We start from the raw sequence: 9727 nt of genomic DNA, 5'->3' as shown, positions 1-9727 counted from the left end.
AGGGGCGGGTGGTCACGCCAGTGGGAAATGGAAATTCCAGGGCCAGGGATAAAACCTCTGCCACAGAAGTGACCGGAGCTGCTGCAGTGACTATGCCAGATCCTTAACCTGCTACACCACAAGGGAACTCCACAAAGATGTTTTCAATAAAGGTGTGGAAGGTGATCAGAACCCAGGAGGCAAGAAGACCAAGTGAGAAGAGAGTCAATTTGAGAGCGAGGTAATGAAGGTCAGGATATAGCCAGAGGCAAGAGGGCAAGTGCATGACAGCTGACTGGCTGTGGGGTGTAAAGGAGGGAACCTTATGAATGACTCCAATGTTTCAAACTTGGTCAGTGGAATAGTCAGATATAGGGAAGTGTGGAAGTGAGGGTGATTTGGTTTGGGCGGTGATGATAAAACTTTTGGTGTTACATATTGAGATTAAAGCTTCGTAGACCACATATGGCCACCTAGCAAAAAGCTAGCAGTGTCAGACTGCAAGTAACAGAAAGCGCTACAGTCTGATTTAAATAATACAAGAAATTTATTGACTTATGTAACTGAAAAATCTGGTGGAATGGGCTTCAGGCGTGGTTCAATCAGGGATCAGGATCCATTATGCTTCAGTGCTCTAAACCCTGCTCAATTCTGTGTTTGGGCTTTATGCTCACTTTAGATTCTCTTAAGGTTGTAAGCCAAAGTCCAGCAGCAATTAGGTTTAATGTTTTAACATTTATACCCAAGAACAGAGAAAGAAATGGCTTTCCTCAACTATGAAATAAAACTCTTGAGCTTGGTTCTATGAATCGCCATGGGTCACACATAAAAGTCACATGTTGATTTGCTCTGGTCTTTCCCCTGAACCATTACTGTGGGAAGAGGAACAGGTTTATACTAATGGGCTTAGATCCATCACAGTTCATCACAAGAGCTGGGAGTGAGACCAGTTCCCCAATTCTCCTGGCTGACGTGCAGTAGGAGGTAAGGATAGTTTAAAGTTCACCAAAGGTCTCAGAACAGATTTTTCTAGAGGTACAACGATGGTAGGATAGAAGGAGCTCTGTGGAAACAGACAGGAGAAGGTCTCAATGAAGACATACATCATAGCCAACAAAGTGGTGGGAATGATGATTCATAAAAGGTTGTTTAAGAGTTCCCTTGTGGTTCAGTGGGTTAAGGATCTGGTATGGTCACTGCAGTGACTTTGGCTGATGCCGTGGCACAGGTTTATCCCTGGCCCAGGAACTTCCATATGGCATAGGTGCGGCCAAATAAAGCGGGGGCGGGGGGGGGGATTTTTGTTTGGGTGATTAAGAAAATGACTGGTGGCTTTGAGATGGCCACTTGAGTGGAGTGCTGGGCATCGGTGAAAAAGGGCAAAAGGCTGAGAAGGAACTGGAAGCTGAGGAGGTGACGTGTAAACTATTCTTTCAGCAAGATGGATGGTGGTAGAAGAGAGCAGTTCAGGGGGAGAAGGGAAAATGCTTATTGCTTTTCTGAAAAAGGAGACTTGAGGATATTTGCAGGCTGTGGGGAAAGAGCTGGGAGAAGAGGGAGAGATGGATGACATAAAAAGAGTAGAATAACTACTCTTTTGAAGAGTGCAGGAGGGAATGAGGTCGAATTTGCAGGCAGGAAGGTATGTTTGGAGAAGAAATTGGGTACCGCTTCCTCGGAGATCAGCCCAGGATGGGGGCCAGGATGAAAATAGAAATGGTGCGTGTTGGGAGTTTCTGTCATGGCTCAGTGGTTAATGAACCTGACTGGCATCCATGAGGACGCAGTTTCGATCCCTGGCCTTGTTCAGTGGGTTAAGGATCCAGCGTTGCCATGAGCTGTGGTGTAGGTGGCAGACGCAGCTCAGATCCCGAGTTGCTGTGGCCCTGGCGACTACAGCTCCAATTGGACCCCTGGCCTGGGAACCTCCAAATGGCCCATGGTGGGGCGGCCCTAAAAAGAGAGAAAGACCAAAAAAAAAAAAATGGTGCGTGGAAGGAAGTTGAGGAAACTCAGGGACAGACGCCTGTAACTTTCTCAGTAAAACCACCTCTGGAGGGTGAGAATGGCTGGATGCCCCAGGCAAGACCAGAAGATTTGGAACAACCCCTGGAGGAATACACTAGGTGGCTATAAAACAGGAATAAAAAGACTGGAGCACTGCAAATTAGTATAGTCTTTCTGGACAGCAGTTTGACCCCTTGCAACTAAAGTCATAAAAGTGTTTCTGGCCTTTGACCTGATGATCCCTCTTCTGGGGAATATACACCATGAAAATAACTAAAAAGGAAATAGATGCTATTTGCAAAAAGATGTTTACTGTTGCCCTGATCATTATTGGAAAACCTTGGAAACCACCCAAAGGCTTCGCAACTGGGGAATGGTTAAGCAAACTCTGGAACATTACTGTGATGGAATATTACATAACCATTTTAAATGATAAATCTGAGTTCTCTGTCAATACCTGAGAAAGTGTATACAGAAAAATGATAGGCGAACAAGGTAGAGTATGAAATAGGATGGATAAGTTGATTTCTGTCCTGGAAAATGATGCTTATACAATGACGATTCATAAAAGGTCACTGAATTATGTAAACAGTTGGTGTGAGGAGGCAAAGAGATTTTTTTTTTTCCCTTTAGAAAATTGTTTAAATGCACATTTTTTTAAGAGCGGCTGAGCAGCTGAAGCTAGTCAGCACGCCTTGGCTGTGTCGCTGATCTGCAGGGTGCTCTCAGGCAATTTCCCTTTGCAGGGGAAGAAAGGGAGACTAGGGGACATTCAGAGCCAAAGGTGGGTCAAAGAAGTGGGTCAGGAGGGCAGAGGTCACCAAGGCAGGGGGGACCAAGTTCTTTGCCAAAATGGCCCATGGTGGGGCAGGCTTTGTAGGGAGATGAGCAAAGACAGGACACGTAGGGCGATTCAGAAAATTGGGAGGAGGGAAGACACTAAAGACCCCAGGGGGTAAAAAGTTGTGCTAATGGAAGTGAATGAGTGGGAGCTTTGGGGGGGTCCCCAGAGGGGGTCATGGGATGTGAGATGTGAGACCTGAGCGGTGGTTGGAGGGGAGAGGGTGGAGAGAGGTCCCTGGAGCAAACACGGCTGAAGGACCACGGTATTAGATAAATTGTCTGGAATGAACAGAAAAGTACAATAACGTAATGGCCATTCATTTATTTATTCACCCAACAAATACTACTGAGCTCCAACTATGTACTAGACACGGTCCTAGGCAGTAGGGAAGCAGTGGTGCACAAAACAATGAGATTCGCCCCCTGGCAACGGCACCCTACAGGTTGGCTCTGAACCACGTTTCCTCTCAATTTTAGGTCTTGAGATATGTTGGTTTCAGTTCCCTTTTGTAAAATGAATACAGAAATGAGATGAATTCTGTCGGCATTTTAGAGGGGGCCCATTCAGTGTGCTAGAGCCCCAGAAACACACAGAGGAGGAGTCCTCAGGGGCTCAACCTGCCCTCCAGCAGCTGGAGAGTTGCCACCTGCAAGGAGGGCATGATAGAGATGGAAGGGACCAGGTCTGCAGAGGCGAGGAGACGCCATCCTTTTTAGAACCAGAGGGAGAGATGGGAAGATTGATGCCGTGATAGGCTATTTTGTGGTAGAGAGAGTACTCATGGAGCATTCTTGGTGTTTTCTGCGGAGTCCTCCAGTCACGCTTTACTGGCCATCACCCTGTTGCACAGTGTGGACCAGGGCCGGTGGCTCCTGCAGAGATGAAAAAACTCAGCTGCTGTTCTCGGCAAGCTTACAGGTTGTAAAATCAGAGCTGGTCTTGAACACGGGGGGTAAAGAAAAGAGGCGCTCCTCCTGAACAACCACCCCCGACCCCCAGTGACGGAAGATGCTATAGGCTGGCTGCGGCTTTATCCTCCTCCAGAATTACCTGAAACCTGAGGCAGAAAGCAGAACACCAGCCTGTGAAGGTTTCCTAGGGCTTAGCCTGAGGCCAGAGGAGCAATGGGGCCTGGGATGCTGGACAGAGACACTGAAATGGCCTGTAGGGCTTCCAAGGAGGAGAGAAAGGAGGAGGGGGTGGCCAAAGGGGCTGCCGACTGGGGAGAGTGAGTGGTGGGGAGAGTGAGTGGTGGGGTGAGGGGGGCTCATCCTGGGAAGATGACAGAGACCTTTCTCTAAAGCCTTACCTTGTCCAGGAGAAAATGGATAAAGGACTTGAGAGCAAAGCGCTGTAAACCCTGGAGGCAGAGAAAGCCTGAGCTCACCGAGATGGGGAAGGGGAGGGATGGATGCCACATGGCTTGGGAGCTAGACACCACCACAGGCGCCTCTGCCAGTCTACCTAAGGGGCTGCTGGCCCCAGACCTGGGCCGGTGGGGGGGAGGGTGGTCATTCAGGCACTCAACAAACCTTTATTGAGCTCAGACTGTCCCGGTTTCTAATCTTTGCTCTGCCACAAGCTAGCCACTGGTCCTTGGACAGATCACGTTGCATCTCCAAGCCTCGGCTTGGATACAGCTTTAATAACCTGGAGGATCACACAAAATAATGTATATGAAGGTCCTTCAGTGTGCTGAACAAGCCACCACGACATGCTAGCTAGTGCCTGTTTTTATTAAGAATTACGCCTAGTTCCACGGGAGGCACAAAGAAGAGCGAGATACTACACCCCTCCTCCCCTTCCTGCTAGGACTCCCTGTAATGAGGAGAGACAGATATAAACAAGGGATCGCAGCCAAGTAGAATAGAGTGGGGCCACTGTGAAAACAGTAGCTTGCCTGCTATGGGAGCCTGGAGGAGGAAATCATTAGTTCAGCCTGGAGAGGTCAGGGAGGACTTCCCAGAGGAGGGGACATTTGAGCTGGGTCATTAAGCAGGTCAGCTAGCAGAGAAGAAGGAGAAAGGTGTTACAGACAACCACCTTGGGCAAAACCTGGCAAGTAGCAAAAGCAGCGTAGGATTGGGGGTAGTGACTAGTGCCACTGGCCAGTGCCTCCACTGCGGGTGGTGGGTAGAGGGCTGGAGGGTCAACTGGGGCGAGTCTGGGAAGAGCCTTGAGCCAAGGGGCTGGGCTAAGGTATGTGGATGGAGTCCTACCGGGGTGGCCTATTCTGAGCATTTGTCAGCCTGGAGTGCCGCGCTCAGGAGAGACGCCTCTGGGCACTTGAGGACTAGAGCAGGTGCTTCGAGGAGGCTGTGGCTCCAGTCCCTCCCTGACTCTGCAGCCACGCAGCAGAGCTCCTCCATTCCTGATTAAGGACCCAGGGCCCCTCTGCCACAGTGTGTCAGCTCTGCCACCCAGAGCAGCAAGGTGCTGCTGCCACTGCCACCCACACTCCCCTGCAGCAGGGGAGAGGTCCCCTCACAAACACAGTGCCAAGACACTGAGGTCCAAGGACCCTCTCCTGCCATCCTGGGGGTGCTCCAGGCTGACCCCCACACCAGTTTGGGGGCTGCCAGGAGGCGATCTTGGACTCTTTCCCAGAAGGCATGAAAGGACCATCCCCACCTGTTAATTTGATTTTCCTTTTCAAAAAGAGAGTGCGTTGCTGATGAAGAGTGATAAGTGCCTTTCACTGGTGAGGAAAGGATTTTAATAACGGCCGCTGATGACTCTTGCCCTGTTCCGCTGAGATACAGAGGCTCATTCTTCTTGCCTTTAATAACCCCATGTGAAGACATTGGGGAGGGAGCCGCCAGAGCTGGCCGCGTCTGAGGCCGGTGGTGGCAGCCCAGGGTCCCCCAGCTTGGGTCCTTTCCAAAGCCTCCCCTTCTTCTCTACTGGCAGACCCCGCTCTCCTTTCTTCCCCCTGGCCTCGCACTCCTCTGAGATGGTCACGAGGCTGGAGAGACCGAGTAAACAGGACCCTCCCTCTGATGAGATGGATGGGCTGGCCGGTGGGGGAGTGAGCTCCCCGTCACCTTGGCGGTGATCACATAGGCCGGAGATCTTGCCAAAGAGATTCGTGTCAGCAGATAAAATGTGGTTCTCAGACAGCAGTTTGGTTGAGTCTCAGAGGTCAGTAATGTTATTAAAAACATAGTGTCTGTCCTGCCCCTGAGCTTGAGTTTTCCAGGTTTGCAAAAGGCCAGGGAATTGCTGGTCCCATAAGTCCCTTGGGAGACCCAGGCAGGAGGCTGTCAGCCACTCTTTGAGAAACTCAGAGATGAGTTCGGACAGGTTGCTGCCTCTGAATCTCCTGCTAACCCCTGACTTTGCTCAGTGGCTTAAGGATCCAACGTTGCCACAAGCTGCAGCACAGGCCAAAGATGAAGCTGGGATCTGGTGTTGCCATGGCTGTGGTGTAGGCTTCAGCTGCCGCTCCGATTAGACGCGTAGCCTGGGAACTTTCATATGGCACAGGCGCAGCACCCCCGTCCCAAAAGAAAAGAAAAGAAAAGAAAAAAAGGAAGGAAGAGAAAGAAAGAAAGAGAGAAAGAAAGAAAGAAAGAAAGAAAGAAAGAAAGAAAGAAAGAAAGAAAGAAGGAAAGAAGGAAGGAAGGAAGGAAGGAAGGAAGGAAGGAAGGAAAGAAAGAAAGAAAGAAAGAAAGAAAGAAAGAAAGAAAGAAAGAAAGAAAGAAAGAAAGAAAGAAAGAAAGAAAGAAAGAGAGAGAAAAGAAAGAAAGACAGAGAAAGCCCTGTATTACCAATTACTTCCCTTCCCCTACGCCTTCCAGTGTTTGGCCTGATGTCCCGCATCCCAAAAAACTCTCCTCTCTCCACCCCACACCCCTGACCTCCATCTCCAAACTACCCCATTTGCCACCATGCTCCAGGGCTCTCAGACCTGTACATGGAGCTTCCATTTGACTCCCTCTTCCCTCAGCCCTCACGTCCAGCCCCGGTGACCCCCTCCCTGCAGCCTCTCTGAGCTTCGCCCCTGGATTATTGTCTGGCCTCCACACCAGCCCGCCACTTCATGCCCCGAAGCCTCCCTTCCCTACCTTCCTCTCTAGAACTCAGCCCTCCAACCCTCCACGGCTCCTGGAGGGCCAGCGTCCGTCACAGCCGCAACCCCCGCTGCTGTCGTCTTGCATTATCTTGCTTAACCATCTACCTTGGCTCCTTCCAGGCTGAGGCGAAACTCCCCAGCCACCCTGGCCCTCATCTCTCTACTTCAGTGCCATGAACTCTCTTTGCTAGAGGCCCAGCCCATTCAACGTGTTCTTTCCAGCCACCAGGCCTCTGCTTCTGCAGTTTCTGCCAGCAGACGAGCCCTCCCTCCCAATCCTTCCTTCCCTGAAGATCCCCAGCTCCACAATCATTGCTCCCACAAAGCTTTCTCTCTTACCTTTAATTCCCTAAAGCTCAGGGTGCCCATTTGGCATTGCACACCCGCACACTTATTTATGTGTCACCTTAGAATGTGTCTAAGGCGGTTTCAGGTCCATGTGTTTTTCTCTTCCCAGCCAGATGCTGTTGCTGTGGAAGAACCATATCCAGACCCTTTGCTCGGCAGCACCTCCGCAGAGAGGGGCTTTAGTAACTTTGCATTGAATGGAAACCGTTCCTAAATGACCATCCCTTTAATTACAATGAATGACTCCCAAGTCCAAAGCCAGTGGAGTGTGTGCTTTGTGGATGGAAGTGATCAGAGGATATAATGGGCACAAAGAACACAGGACTAAAAGGTGGGCCACCTGCTTTAACGATGACACATTTTCTACCGAGCAGCTGTGTGCATCAGGGCGAGTCAGTCCACTTCTCGATCCAGAGGGGTCCATCCTGATGTCTTGCGAGAACTTTGCCAGCCCTCACATCCTAGGACCTGTGCTGATCCACCCACCTCTTGCCCAGCTGATGGTCAAGGGCACGTGTATCCCTCTGGACCTTACTTTACTTACGTGTGACATGGAAACTACAGTAATAGTGACTAATTTATAGAGTTGTTGTAAGGAGTACATGCAACAATTCAGAAAGCCCTTGTCCTGAAGCTTGGCCCATAGAAAGTGATCAATAAATGGTAGCTCTTATTAGGTCACTTGGCCAGGGTGAAAAGTGTAGGGTGTGCCCACAGAAGAGAAGAAGGTCATCCCCCAGCGTTCCCATCCAAGTGGGAAGTCCCAGAGTCCGTGAAGCCATCTGAGCCCTGGAGAGGTCAGGCTGGGGCTTTGGTTCTAGGGCCCTGCCCTGCAGCAGCTGGAGCACCAACTGTCCCATTAATGACAGCACGGCTGGCAGTTGGGGTGACCCTGTTGTATCGTGCCATCGATTTTCCCATTATTCTTTAATGCTGTGTATTAAAGGCTTTGCAGATCCACTCTGTTACCTTCTTTCTTTATTATCTCCAGGACTTGCCCAACTGCTTGGGAGCATTAAACCGCCTAGATGCAGTAAAGCTCTTCTCAGAGCAAGACACCTGTTCTCAGGCACAGCTTGGAGTCCCTCCTGGCCTCCCTCCTCAATCAGGTACACACTGGCCAGGACCCTGCAGGGAGAACAGACTCTGCCTAGGGCCAATGTACACCTCGCTGCCAGCTGGAGAGGGAGATGCCAGCAGAGCCAGCTCCTCGCCCCTCTGCTAGGTGTCTCCTCTGCTCTCACCTGGCCTCAGCCTGCTTTGCGGAGTAATTGCCTTTGCTTGATCCTCTCTTTCCATGTTCCTCATCTTACTTCCTGTTGGACACCCCCCCCCTTTCCCAGAGAGAACCCAAGAGTCATCCTCTGGCCCTGCCTGCTGGTGATTCCATTGAGTGTTCTGCTGAACACATCTTCACCAAAAAGCCTCATTCCGAACCTAAATTTTCTGTCATTTTCTTATTTGTGAAAGAGACAATATGTCCTCGTATCAGGACCAGGAGGAGGTGGGGTCCATATGGTTCTCTGAGCAAAAGAGGTCAGGGGAACAAGCACTGCTCTTATTTTAAGATATGACCAAAGATAATGAGATTCATGTTTCAGACAACAATTCATCTATGCAAATTAATTTTCTCCCATTCACCTTGAAAGATTCCAAGATGTACCTGCAACCTATTTTCAACGGGCATCCTACTCAGCAAGTCTCCATCCTCTGAGGGTAGATTTGAGTTTTGAATATGATCAATCAGAATTAAGGCTGGTGAACTAAATAAGTGATCAAACAGAATGCTCTTCTCTTGCTTCACATTGATGCCATTCAAGGAAGGGATGATTATTGTTATGCTGATACGAAGGGTTGTCTCCATGAGAAGTTCTAAAATCCATATTGGAATAAGTGTTGCTTCCCAAGGTGACAGCTTTGAAGGGAAATACACTTATATGATTAAGCGTTGATCTATTTGTATGTTAAGCAGAACTTTTGGGGGGGAGGGCAGGTGAAAGAAATCCTTACAGAGGAAGACATCATTTACTGTCTCGGTGATGGAAACACCCACGATTAGTTCTTGTTTCAGGCATAGCTGAATCCAGAGGCTAAAACAACATATTCAGGACCTGGCCTTTCTTGATGTCTCTCGGGTCTTTTCCGGTGCTTTCTTTTCTCCCTCAAGCAGACCTTCCAAACACGGTGGCCCCCAGCCACTCAATCTTCTAATCCAATGGAAAAGACAGCCTCACTTTCCCCTCCACCTTAACAAAAGCCCCAGGATGTGGAGTTCTCTCTGTGGTGTAGTGGGTTAAGAATCTGACTGCAGGAGCTTGGTTTGCTGCAGAAGTTGGGTTTGATCCTCAGCCCAGTGGGTCAAAGTGTCTAGTGTTGCTACAGCTGCGGTGTAGATTGCAATTGCGACTTGGATTCAATCCCTGGCCCAGGAACTTCCATATGCCACTCAGTGGGGCCATTAAAAAGAGAAAAAG

At 49.7% G+C, this 9727-nt stretch overlaps 1 long non-coding RNA gene across 1 annotated transcript; it reads right to left on the bottom strand.

The window, feature by feature from the left end:
* Positions 1 to 3208: 3208 nt before the first annotated feature.
* On the bottom strand, positions 3209 to 7011 carry LOC106506104 (uncharacterized). Its single transcript, XR_001301153.3, has 3 exons — positions 6898 to 7011; positions 4363 to 4480; positions 3209 to 3702 (listed from the first exon to the last, which is right to left on the bottom strand). It is a non-coding gene; the product is annotated as an uncharacterized LOC106506104 (long non-coding RNA).
* Between the last annotated feature and the right edge of the window lie 2716 nt (positions 7012 to 9727).

Source organism: Sus scrofa, chromosome 14, assembly GCF_054392235.1.
Source record: "Sus scrofa isolate SSC_HxYL_T2T_F1_AM1 chromosome 14, Sscrofa_HxYL_maternal_Yorkshire_Landrace_v2.0, whole genome shotgun sequence".
NCBI lineage: Eukaryota > Metazoa > Chordata > Mammalia > Artiodactyla > Suidae > Sus > Sus scrofa.
The sequence above is the reverse complement of the archived record's forward strand: the minus strand, read 5'-3'. Positions and strand labels throughout refer to the sequence as shown.